We start from the raw sequence: 13,603 nt of genomic DNA, 5'->3' as shown, positions 1-13,603 counted from the left end.
CACCCTAGCCCAACGGTAAGTCCGGCTCTGCTCACGGAGGTCAACGGGATACTGCAGTCCAAGTCCCCCCCGCCCAAAAAGTAGGCCCGGTGCCCCCGACGGCCACCGCTCTAGGATTTTATCTATAAATGCAGCACGTCTGTGTTTACGTCTGCCCGACTTCAAATTCACACACACGCATTCCACATGCACTACCACAGTGCCCGGTGTTGGGCAAGCCTGAGAAATGACTCCATATACAGACAGGGACACATAAATGGTAAATGGTGCATTTATATAGCGCCTTTATCCAAGACGCTTTACATAGATTGTGCATTACATTCACCCATTCACACACACATTCATACACCGATTGCGGCGGAAGCCATGCAAGGTACCAACCAGCACATCGGTGTCTTGCCCAAGGACACTTCGACATGTAGACAGGAGGAGCCGGGATTCGAACCGCCGACCCATGGATCATTGGACGACCTGCTCTACCTCCTGAGCCACAGCCACCCTAACACCCACATACATACTAACTGGGTGGGGCTTGAATTTCCAACTTGCATCGTTCCAAGAGGCCAGTGCCCTACAGGCACCTATATGCAAGTGTGTGTATGTCTGTGTTTACGTCTGTAATCCACGTAACTCGAGCACCGTCCGCCCCACAGACTTCAATTTTGACACGCGTGTTCCACACCACCACAGGGAGTGCAGTGCCCAGCCTTGAGTCCGTCAGATACACGGTTGTCCAGAATCACCACAAAAGGCCTCTCTCTGGACAGGGCCCAAATTGATCACACCTAATCACATTATGGAGCTGGCCATTACAACGTGTTCTGACATCTGAATAGACTCCTTATTTAGGCACGCCTGACGAATAACTCCATATATGGGCATAAAAGGTACACCAACTGGGTGTTCCAAGTAGGCACCACTCTAGTAATAACAAATCGCAAGTAGCAAAAAGTCTCTAGTTCAGTTCCGACTGTTTCTAGAGTCTGTTGACATCAGAGACTCTAAATTCGGACATCATGGCTGACCTCAGGAATCCAATCCATATATGGACATCACCAACGCATCGTGGCATGTCAGAATGACACCAACGCTCTAAGCCCAGTTTAAAAGGAGACACAGACAATGTTCTATTTCTTTCAACACATGTAGGACACATTCATTCACTCAGGACAGTTTCACTTCACCTTGTTGTTTGAGACCGTGGGCTGTGGGCAGACCGTGGGCTGTGGGCAGATCGCCTGACCGTGGGCAGATCGCCTGACCGTGGGCTGTGGGCAGACCGTGGGCTGTGGGCAGATCGCCTGACCGTGGGCCGTGGGCTGTGGGCAGACCGTGGGCTGTGGGCAGTGGGCCGTGGGCTGTGGGCAGATCGCCTGACCGTGGGCTGTGGGCAGATCGCCTGACCGTGGGCAGTGGGCCGTGGGCTGTGGGCAGATCGCCTGACCGTGGGCTGTGGGCAGATCGCCTGACCGTGGGCAGTGGGCCGTGGGCTGTGGGCAGATCGCCTGACCGTGGGCTGTGGGCAGTGGGCCGTGGGCTGTGGGCAGATCGCCTGACCGTGGGCTGTGGGCAGACCGTGGGCTGTGGGCAGTGGGCCGTGGGCTGTGGGCAGATCGCCTGACCGTGGGCCGTGGGCTGTGGGCAGACCGTGGGCTGTGGGCAGTGGGCCGTGGGCTGTGGGCAGATCGCCTGACCGTGGGCTGTGGGCAGATCGCCTGACCGTGGGCCGTGGGCAGACCGTGGGCTGTGGGCTGTGGGCCGTGGGCTGTGGGCAGATCGCCTGACCGTGGGCTGTGGGCAGATCGCCTGACCGTGGGCCGTGGGCAGACCGTGGGCTGTGGGCAGACCGTGGGCTGTGGGCAGACCGTGGGCTGTGGGCAGATCGCCTGACGACGACGCATACGTTTTTAAAGGTTAGTGGAAAAAACACACCTGTGTGAACTGAGTGGTGCAACTACACATTTATTGTAGAGCTGGGACTCGATTAAAATTTTTAATCTAATTAATCAGAGGCTTTGTAGTTAATTAATCTCGATTAATCGCATTTTAATCGCATATCATTATTTGACCCGAGAACAGTGAGAAAGCTATTTTTTCAAATGGATTTTGGTATACTAGTGAATCAATGAATAGTGACTACAGGATACCACTAATTTTCAACATTTTACTGTCATTAATATACCTTAGAGCTGTTAATAATAATAAATAATAAAAAGGTCACCCCATTCTGTGTTGCCTAGAACTGGAGGTCTGAAAAAAAATCAGTGACAGTAACAAGTACATCTCAGTGACATCACAAAGCTGTACTTCATATTGTTACTGTTTTTTGTCAGACCTCCAGTTCTAGGCAACACAAAATGAGGTGACTATTTATTATTTCCAGTTTTCCACACAACTCCATAGAAAAATGTTGAAAATGAGTGGTATTCCCCTTTAAGCAATACAACTTTTTTTTCAACAGATAAACAAGTGCAGCAAGTGCCTATATAAAGTGTCTATGAATACTCAAATGTGCTTTGCATGGTGGGGCATTATTAGGGGGGAAACACTTAGACAAAGGAATAAAATAAAAAACGGTGGAATGAACTAGCTGGGGAATGCATTTCACATGGGGTTGGGGCAGAACATTGTCTGACCACGGACTTTCACACTTGCTGCTTCAGTATGTTTCGCATCGAGGACAGCTTGACAGCTTCGTGCTGTGGTGAAATCTCTGCGAGCCTCTGCAAGCCTCTACTCAGTGCGAGACATGCTAAGCTGAAGCAGCTAGCATGGAGCTAACATTGGTCATATGGCTTATGGATCCTTTACATTGCACACAACCATGCTGCTATCCACGCGTCCATCCGATAGCTTTTAAATCTAAATGCCCCATCCACGGAGCAAAAGCGATATAAGCGGCTTCTTCATTCGATTCGTTTCTCGTTTGGGTGGTGTTGTTGTCTGACGGAGCTGTAGTGTAGAGTGAAAATGGACTGCTGCTCCTCCCCCTGCAAGCAGTGCAAGGCATGCAGGGGGGGGGGGGCTGCTCCTCCCCCTGCAAGCAGTGCAAGGCATGCAGAGCCTATTCAGTACTAGAAATGCGCCCAGTGAGAAACGTTCCGCCGTGAAAAAAAAGGTGCGATTAAATGCGTTAATTTTTTTAACGCGTTAATTTTTCTGTAGTTAATTAATCTCAATTAACGCGTTAAAGTCCCGGCCCTAATTTATTGTTATAGTTACTGTACATTAGAACCAGGAAAGCATCTGTGTCATAAGCTAACCATAGCAACCAGGAAAGCATCTGTGTCATAAGCTAACCATAGCAACCATGCTCGTTTTTTTGGTACGAATAAATACGGGTACACGGGTACAAAGCCAGTTGTTGGAGTGGTTTGCACCACTCAAAAAAAAAACAGGATATAGAATAGTTACTTAAGTTAATATCTTAGTTACAATGTCATTGAGTTGAGGTGTTTGTTTAGTGTAACTAACTGTTGTGGAATTGCGATTCCACACTCGAGTCCCCTCCCGCGTGTCCCCGCTGAGACAGAGAGGACGTGGGCGTCCCCCGTGTCCCCGCTGAGACAGAGGACGTGGGCGTCCCCCGTGTCCCCGCTGAGACAGAGAGGACGTGGGGAATGTTTATCCCATGCGTGACTTCATCGTCAACAATCATATAGCTGGCTAATCTCCTGTTGGGGCGTGTCACGGCCCGTTTAACCCATTTTGGGCGGGAACCCCTTTTGGGGTTTTTATTATGTTATAGTTTAGCTATTGAAAAATAGCAGATCTTGTAGATCTGCTATTTTTGAAAAATCATGAAAATGTGGCTCAAATCTTTGAATATACAGTATATTCTTTCAGAGCAAACGTTTATACTCAAATCGTTGCTTCTGGGAGGGGGGTCCCTGGAACTACATATTTTCAGATGGGGGTCCATGGCCAAATACAGATAATTATGGAGGTCCTTGACATGAAATATTGAGAACCACTGATATAGAAACATAGGTATTTCAGAAAACTGATGAAACATAGCAAGAAAGGGGACTGGTTATTGGAGAGCAGGACTCACTACAGTGGTGTCATTAAGTAGGTTACATTGAAAGGGACTGGTTATTGGAGAGCAGGACTCACTACAGTGGTGTCATTAAGTAGGTTACATTGAGGACTGGTTATTGGAGAGCAGGACTCACTGCAGTGGTGTCATTAAGTAGGTTACATTGAGGACTGGTTATTGGAGAGCAGGACTCACTACAGTGTTGTCATTAAGTAGGTTACATTGAAAGGGGACTGGTTATTGGAGAGCAGGACTCACTACAGTGGTGTCATTAAGTAGGTTACATTGAAAGGGGACTGGTTATTGGAGAGCAGGACTCACTACAGTGGTGTCATTAAGTAGGTTACATTGAAAGGGGACTGGTTATTGGAGAGCAGGACTCACTACAGTGGTGTCATTAAGTAGGTTACATTGAGGACTGGTTATTGGAGAGCAGGACTCACTACAGTGGTGTCATTAAGTAGGTTACATTGAGGACTGGTTATTGGAGAGCAGGACTCACTACAGTGGTGTCATTAAGTAGGTTACATTGAGGACTGGTTATTGGAGAGCAGGACTCACTACAGTGGTGTCATTAAGTAGGTTACATTGAGGACTGGTTATTGGAGAGCAGGACTCACTACAGTGGTGTCATTAAGTAGGTTACATTGAGGACTGGTTATTGGAGAGCAGGACTCACTACAGTGGTGTCATTAAGTAGGTTACATTGAGGACTGGTTATTGGAGAGCAGGACTCACTACAGTGGTGTCATTAAGTAGGTTACATTGAGGACTGGTTATTGGAGAGCAGGACTCACTACAGTGGTGTCATTAAGTAGGTTACATTGAGGACTGGTTATTGGAGAGCAGGACTCACTGCAGTGGTGTCATTAAGTAGGTTACATTGAGGACTGGTTATTGGAGAGCAGGACTCACTACAGTGGTGTCATTAAGTAGGTTACATTGAGGACTGGTTATTGGAGAGCAGGACTCACTACAGTGGTGTCATTAAGTAGGTTACATTGAGGACTGGTTATTGGAGAGCAGGACTCACTGCAGTGGTGTCATTAAGTAGGTTACATTGAGGACTGGTTATTGGAGAGCAGGACTCACTGCAGTGGTGTCATTAAGTAGGTTACATTGAGGACTGGTTATTGGAGAGCAGGACTCACTACAGTGGTGTCATTAAGTAGGTTACATTGAGGACTGGTTATTGGAGAGCAGGACTCACTACAGTGGTGTCATTAAGTAGGTTACATTGAGGACTGGTTATTGGAGAGCAGGACTCACTGCAGTGGTGTCATTAAGTAGGTTACATTGAAAGGGGACTGGTTATTGGAGAGCAGGACTCACTACAGTGGTGTCATTAAGTAGGTTACATTGAGGACTGGTTATTGGAGAGCAGGACTCACTACAGTGTTGTCATTAAGTAGGTTACATTGAGGACTGGTTATTGGAGAGCAGGACTCACTGCAGTGGTGTCATTAAGTAGGTTACATTGAGGACTGGTTATTGGAGAGCAGGACTCACTACAGTGGTGTCATTAAGTAGGTTACATTGAGGACTGGTTATTGGAGAGCAGGACTCACTGCAGTGGTGTCATTAAGTAGGTTACATTGAGGACTGGTTATTGGAGAGCAGGACTCACTACAGTGGTGTCATTAAGTAGGTTACATTGAGGACTGGTTATTGGAGAGCATGACTCACTACAGTGGTGTCATTAAGTAGGTTACATTGAGGACTGGTTATTGGAGAGCAGGACTCACTACAGTGGTGTCATTAAGTAGGTTACATTGAGGACTGGTTATTGGAGAGCAGGACTCACTGCAGTGGTGTCATTAAGTAGGTTACATTGAGGACTGGTTATTGGAGAGCAGGACTCACTACAGTGGTGTCATTAAGTAGGTTACATTGAGGACTGGTTATTGGAGAGCAGGACTCACTACAGTGGTGTCATTAAGTAGGTTACATTGAGGACTGGTTATTGGAGAGCAGGACTCACTACAGTGGTGTCATTAAGTAGGTTACATTGAAAGGGGACTGGTTATTGGAGAGCAGGACTCACTACAGTGGTGTCATTAAGTAGGTTACATTGAGGACTGGTTATTGGAGAGCAGGACTCACTACAGTGGTGTCATTAAGTAGGTTACATTGAGGACTGGTTATTGGAGAGCAGGACTCACTACAGTGGTGTCATTAAGTAGGTTACATTGAGGACTGGTTATTGGAGAGCAGGACTCACTGCAGTGGTGTCATTAAGTAGGTTACATTGAGGACTGGTTATTGGAGAGCAGGACTCACTACAGTGGTGTCATTAAGTAGGTTACATTGAGGACTGGTTATTGGAGAGCAGGACTCACTACAGTGGTGTCATTAAGTAGGTTACATTGAGGACTGGTTATTGGAGAGCAGGACTCACTGCAGTGGTGTCATTAAGTAGGTTACATTGAGGACTGGTTATTGGAGAGCAGGACTCACTACAGTGGTGTCATTAAGTAGGTTACATTGAGGACTGGTTATTGGAGAGCAGGACTCACTACAGTGGTGTCATTAAGTAGGTTACATTGAGGACTGGTTATTGGAGAGCAGGACTCACTACAGTGGTGTCATTAAGTAGGTTACATTGAGGACTGGTTATTGGAGAGCAGGACTCACTACAGTGGTGTCATTAAGTAGGTTACATTGAGGACTGGTTATTGGAGAGCAGGACTCACTACAGTGGTGTCATTAAGTGGGTTACATTGAGGACTGGTTATTGGAGAGCAGGACTCACTACAGTGGTGTCATTAAGTAGGTTACATTGAGGACTGGTTATTGGAGAGCAGGACTCACTGCAGTGGTGTCATTAAGTAGGTTACATTGAGGACTGGTTATTGGAGAGCAGGACTCACTACAGTGGTGTCATTAAGTAGGTTACATTGAGGACTGGTTATTGGAGAGCAGGACTCACTACAGTGGTGTCATTAAGTAGGTTACATTGAGGACTGGTTATTGGAGAGCAGGACTCACTGCAGTGGTGTCATTAAGTAGGTTACATTGAGGACTGGTTATTGGAGAGCAGGACTCACTGCAGTGGTGTCATTAAGTAGGTTACATTGAGGACTGGTTATTGGAGAGCAGGACTCACTGCAGTGTTGTCATTAAGTAGGTTACATTGAGGACTGGTTATTGGAGAGCAGGACTCACTACAGTGGTGTCATTAAGTAGGTTACATTGAGGACTGGTTATTGGAGAGCAGGACTCACTGCAGTGGTGTCATTAAGTAGGTTACATTGAGGACTGGTTATTGGAGAGCAGGACTCACTACAGTGGTGTCATTAAGTAGGTTACATTGAGGACTGGTTATTGGAGAGCAGGACTCACTACAGTGGTGTCATTAAGTAGGTTACATTGAGGACTGGTTATTGGAGAGCAGGACTCACTACAGTGGTGTCATTAAGTAGGTTACATTGAGGACTGGTTATTGGAGAGCAGGACTCACTACAGTGGTGTCATTAAGTAGGTTACATTGAGGACTGGTTATTGGAGAGCAGGACTCACTGCAGTGGTGTCATTAAGTAGGTTACATTGAGGACTGGTTATTGGAGAGCAGGACTCACTGCAGTGGTGTCATTAAGTAGGTTACATTGAGGACTGGTTATTGGAGAGCAGGACTCACTGCAGTGGTGTCATTAAGTAGGTTACATTGAGGACTGGTTATTGGAGAGCAGGACTCACTACAGTGTTGTCATTAAGTAGGTTACATTGAGCGTAAAGTGAAACCAAATGGACCCGTTTGGGTCCATTTGGTTTTATTTATTATTTATTATTGTTAAACATGTGCATTACTTCATTCATTTACAAGAAGTCTGCACAATTGGAGAATGTAGAATAATTGTTATTTTCATCAACGTTTGCCAACAGCATGGAATTGTGGACAAAATGGTATCCAACAACAAAGTATTATCGGGTCTGAGAGGCTAAATCTCATCAAATGGTGGACCGTGGCTCAGATTACAAAATGAATAATGGACCTTTATATGATAAAATACTGATTTAGACAGATGCCAGGTTCATTGAAATGAAATGAAATGATTACTATATTTACCCAGGGTATCTGGGCTAAGCTCAAGAACTTGTTTCCAGCCAGGCCCTGCTCATAGAACATGTCATCGTAGTGGTTCAATGCCTTGTTCAAGGGCACTTCAGCTGTGGTAATTTTTTAACGTGTCGGACCGCTGATTCGAACTGGCGACCTTCCGGTATCAAGACCGCTCGGCAATCCGTTCGGCCACCGCTGCCACATTAATGTTGTTGACCTGGCATCCTATAGTTTCAATGGACATATTACATTGAAAGTAAACTATACTTCACTCCTCTCGACCAAGCTGCATTTCTATCAGGCCTTACTGGGTCCGTTGGATTGTCAAGTTGACGTGTTCTAAGTTTGTAAACAGAAGGACATGTTCTGCTCGGTGCTGGGGTCTGCCCCACACTGAGGGGACACCTGCCCCACACTGAGGGGACACCTGCCCCACACTGAGGGGACACCTGCCCCACACTGAGGGGACACCTGCCCCACACTGAGGGGACACCTGCCCCACACTGAGGGGACACCATACACATACATCAACACATCTGGCTTTTGAAATAAATGAGAGGCCATTTACACATTACAACTGTTGCAAATCAATCAGGGGGGCAAACGAAACCAATCGAACATCAATGACAAGTAAGTCACAATACTGCAAAGCAACTGATATTCAAAGAAAGATAAGAAAGAAAGAAAGAAAGAAAGAAAGAAAGAAAGAAAGAGCCTACATAGAGACATTCTTTGCCACCATGCCCGTCATGAACCAATACAGCCACCCTGTCACAACGGCTCACGGCAAACCTCAGCAACCACAGCACAACACAACACATGTACACATCACCAGTTTATCAGTCTTCAATTGAAAAATAAACATTTGGAATTAATGGCTGTTATAAAGCCCAAAACCTCTAGCTCGAACCAAAAGGAAATAGCATATTCACTCATAATAGCATCATTGAAGTTATCAAGAGCCACATACACACACATAATGTTCCCTGTTATAACTCACATAACCTTCAACAGCAGATATACAACACAACACACACACTGTAGATTCACATCAGATACAACACAACACACACACTGTAGATTCACATCAGATACAACACAACACACACACTGTAGATTCACATCAGATACAACACACACACTGTAGATTCACATCAGATACAACACACACACACACTGTAGATTCACATCAGATACAACACAACACACACACTGTAGATTCACATCAGTTACAACACAACACACACACTGTAGATTCACATCAGATACAACACAACACACACACTGTAGATTCACATCAGATACAACACAACACACACACACTGTAGATTCACATCAGATACAACACAACACACACACTGTAGATTGATAGAGTCACATCAGCATTCAATTCCACAGCCAGAAACAGTTACTGGACATGTTTCATTGCCATCCAGTCATTGGGTCCCACAATGACAGCAATAGTACACCATCATACTAGTTTACACACAACAAAACAACACAAGAAGCAGCAACACAAGAAGCAGCAGCAGCAGCAGCAGCAGCAGCAGCAGCAAAGAAGACACATGTAATATAAATTGCTGTCGGGACAAAACCTCATAACTCCATTGGACCGTCAAAATGTCTGCTAAAGCAACTAACTCCACCAACTCTCTCCCTCTCATGGACGTAATTGACAATATATAAAGTTACAACACCAACTTTGCTGAGGCTGTATTGATTTGTTTTAAAAATATAAGGTTTTCTTCATTTCCTGAAAAGATTATATTTTGCATTTCCTGAAAAATGAACATTTTGGAGTTATGAGGTTTCCTCCCGACAGCAGAGTTATACATGTATATAATATAATATTCTACCTTGAGCTGTCTTGAGCCGATTGGAAGGTCAGACTGTGGAACCCATGGATAGACAGATAGAGCCTCCTAGTTCATGATGAGCCCTCCAGCATTCTGGTGTAGATGGTCAGGGATTTAGGGCAGGCTCTAGGGTCCAGCATTCTGTAGCCCCTCTCGGCACCCTACGTAAAGTTTTCTGACATTTGGATGACTTTACACGTAGGGTCCCTCTCCAGTTCGTAAGCCCACAATAGGACGCAGCTGTACATAACCTCCGTTGCGGCCGTTCTGTGCTTTTTTGATGGGGGTTAGATGTTTCAAAAGAATTTCCTTTGGCGCAGAAGCCGTTAAGTATTTTTGTTTGACCGTTTTGGCAGCTCTGAAATTCTCTCTTCCTTCCTTCCTTGACTTCCTTATTGACATCCCATTGTACCGCCTCCAGCACCGACACTGGCTACAGTGGCGACAGAGCGATCAGAGGCAGGAACGTAGGGCCGCGCAGCTAGCCAACCTGGCGCTGGAGGCGCCACTCAGGCGCCACTCAGTTCACCCGTGTGAACTGAGTGGTGCAAGGTCTTATATAGCCTGATCAGCTATGTCAGTGACGTCACACACTAACCATAGCAACCATGCTCACCTGTGCACGGACACGTACACAGGTACACAAACATACAGACAAAGCTGCTTGTTGGAGTGGTTTGCACCACTCAAAAATACTTAACGGCTTCTGAAAATTCTCTGACGTTTCCGTTGTCTCCTATAGCTCCTATATGCTTCTTTTGAAACATCTAACCCCCATAGAAAAAGCACAGAACGGCCGCAACGGAGGTTATGTACAGCTGCGTCCTATTGTGGGCTTACGAACTGGAGAGGGACCCTACGTGTAAAGTCATCCAAATGTCAGAAAACGTTACGTAGGGTACCGAGAGGGGCTAAGCATTCTGGTGTAGTGCAGTGGTCAGGGATGGTGGCTCTAGGGTCCAGGATTCACAGCATGTCACAGGGGAACGGACTCAGGGCTGAGAAGAAGCTGAGCTTGTGGTTCTGGGGTCTTCACCCTGCCTCGTGTACCTGTCTGTGGAGCAAGTTGAGAGAGACATCTGGCTTTGAGTAGAAGGAAGGAAGGAAGGTAGAACGAAAGAAAGTGACCTGACCAAAAGAGACACATATTACGGTGTGTACAACCAATTGTTTGAGACCGCGGGGCTGTGGTCAGATTGTATGATGACGCATACGTTTTCAAAGATTAGTGAAAAATCACACCCGTGTGAAGTGAGTGGGGCAACTCGGTGTGGGGGTCCCCAAAAATGTTGAGAACCCCTGGGGGTCCCCAAAATCGTTGAGAACCCCTGCTGTAGGCTACATATAGCCCATTATATCCTGTCACAACATGATTGATTGATTGAAAATTATTGTATTCACAGTTTGTAGAATGGGTACAGTACATTTCAAACAAAAGCACAAAGTCAATACAAAAAACTGCTAAGGGGATAAAACCATTGTTTACACCATGAAGACCCTCCATTTTCAATTCATCAGAACATTTAAAGATGTACAAATATACACTAATATGAAATAAAAAGTTAATCGTCATATAGGCTATATACACAGTATATGTATGGAAAAATAGTGGGGTTGGGGGGGGGGGGGGGGGTGGGACTATAACATTTTTACATACACACACAGCCTAGTGTGTATAGCCAGGTGTACACTACACATATGTGATGTTAGTTTTATATCAGTATAAATAATACATTTTAGGAATGAAGCTGTGGTGACTTTGGGCATGCCTGGACTAGCTGGGTATGGCTTGAAATAAATTGAGCGATAGAAATGTAGATGTGCAATTGGTTCAATATCACTTTCAATTAAGCCATCATTGGTAAACAATTAGGAATTACGTTTTTGGTAGCTGTGACACCCCGAAGAAAACATTATGTGTCTGTATATTTATTCTATAACTTTATATAGGACCAGTCAGTCAGTCAGTCAGTCAGTCTGTCTGTCTGTCTGTCTGTCTGTCTGTCTGTCTGAAAAACTGAATCCATTAAATTACCTACCTAGGTTCTATCCTGGAGGCTAATCCAGCACCTCAAATGCCCTTAAAACCAGGCTCCAGATTTCCCAAAACAAACTGGTCAGGCTCCTACTTGACCTCGCCCCCCGAACCCACCTCACCCCTGCCCACTTCGACAGGCTGGAATGGCTTAGGGTCAACGACAGAGTACAGCATCTTGCAATGGGTCTGGTCCACAAGATTCGATACACCACCAAGATACCCATGTACCTGTCTAGATACTTCCTTAATGTTAACAAAGTCCACACCCACAACACCAGAGGGAGTGCAACGAACCATGTACAACCCAGATTCGGCACAAACAAGGGACTAAATTATTTTCGCTCCTATGCCACCAAAATGTGGAACGCCATACCAAGTCATTAAGACATGCGAATCCCTTGACTCCTTCAAAACCACTCTCAAAGGGCACCTACGGACGGCTGCAATTCAAAACTGGCCCCTGTAAAATCGGAATCCCTCAAACACGGACGCAAGGACAACACAAGAGACGGTCGCGGCCACACAGCCAACTCAAGGTATGGCCACTGAGCCAACTTGGGGACCCAACGCAAGGACAACACAAGAGACGGTCGCGGCCACACAGCCAACTCAAGGTACGGCCACGGAGCCGACTTGGGGACCCAACGCAGCTCCTCCAAGGAAAACAAACAAATTAACGGAGCTGAACGTGAATCCCCCCCACCGCCCACCCCTTTTTTTTCCCTCACTGACTGTATATGTTTCTTTTCCCTTTTTCCCTCCTTTATGATGATTTCCTGTTCTGTCCTTTGTCTATATAGAAGTGTCTATTTGTACGTCTCTAAATGTTTTTGATGATTTGAACATGGTGGACCCTATTGGAAACAAGTGTAATGCTTAATTGGGTCGTCCACTCACAGTTAACAGTCTTTGTATTGAGTTTGTGCTTGAAATGTACTGTAATTCTGCAAACTGTTAATACAATCAATCAATCAATCAGCAGAGGAAAGGTAGCTAACTCACCTGCAGAATATTAGACAAAACGAGCAGTTTATCATGAAGATGAATTAACTTCTCTGTCAAACTGTCACACAGGTTGTGACGGAGCAGTTTTCACTTCCTAACAACCCAGACTAGGCTATACTGCACTCAACGTCCATGAGGTGTAAAAGTTACATTATAAGTTGTTTATTTCACTCGTTTTACTAACAAACACAAAGAGTTCGTGTTTGTTTGTTAGCAGCAGGTGTGTGTGTGAGTGTGTGTGTGTGTGTGTGTGTGTGGAGGGGGAAGGGGGCGTGTCTACCGGAGGTTTTTAAAGAGCGCGCATACAGGGCAGTGCGCGTTTCCCAAAGTGGGGTCCGGGGACCCCCAGGGGTCCTTGAGGGAGTTTCAGGAGGTCCCCAGCTAAATGATACTTTACTTTGGAACCAAATGGACCCTTATATGGGTCTGTAACTGTACAAATGGAACCAAATGGATCCATTTGTACACTCTCAGAGTTCAATTAATATAGATTTTTCAATATGAATTGGGGTCCCGACTCCCAGAGATAAAAATGCCATTAAATGGGGGTCCGTAGACTAATGCATGTAAAACTGGGGCTTGAAATTAAACGGGTTGAGAATCAC

Source organism: Electrona antarctica (genome assembly GCF_951216825.1).
Source record: "Electrona antarctica genome assembly, chromosome: 10".
In the NCBI taxonomy this organism is placed as follows: Eukaryota; Metazoa; Chordata; class Actinopteri; order Myctophiformes; family Myctophidae; genus Electrona; species Electrona antarctica.
This window is presented reverse-complemented; position numbering follows the sequence as displayed.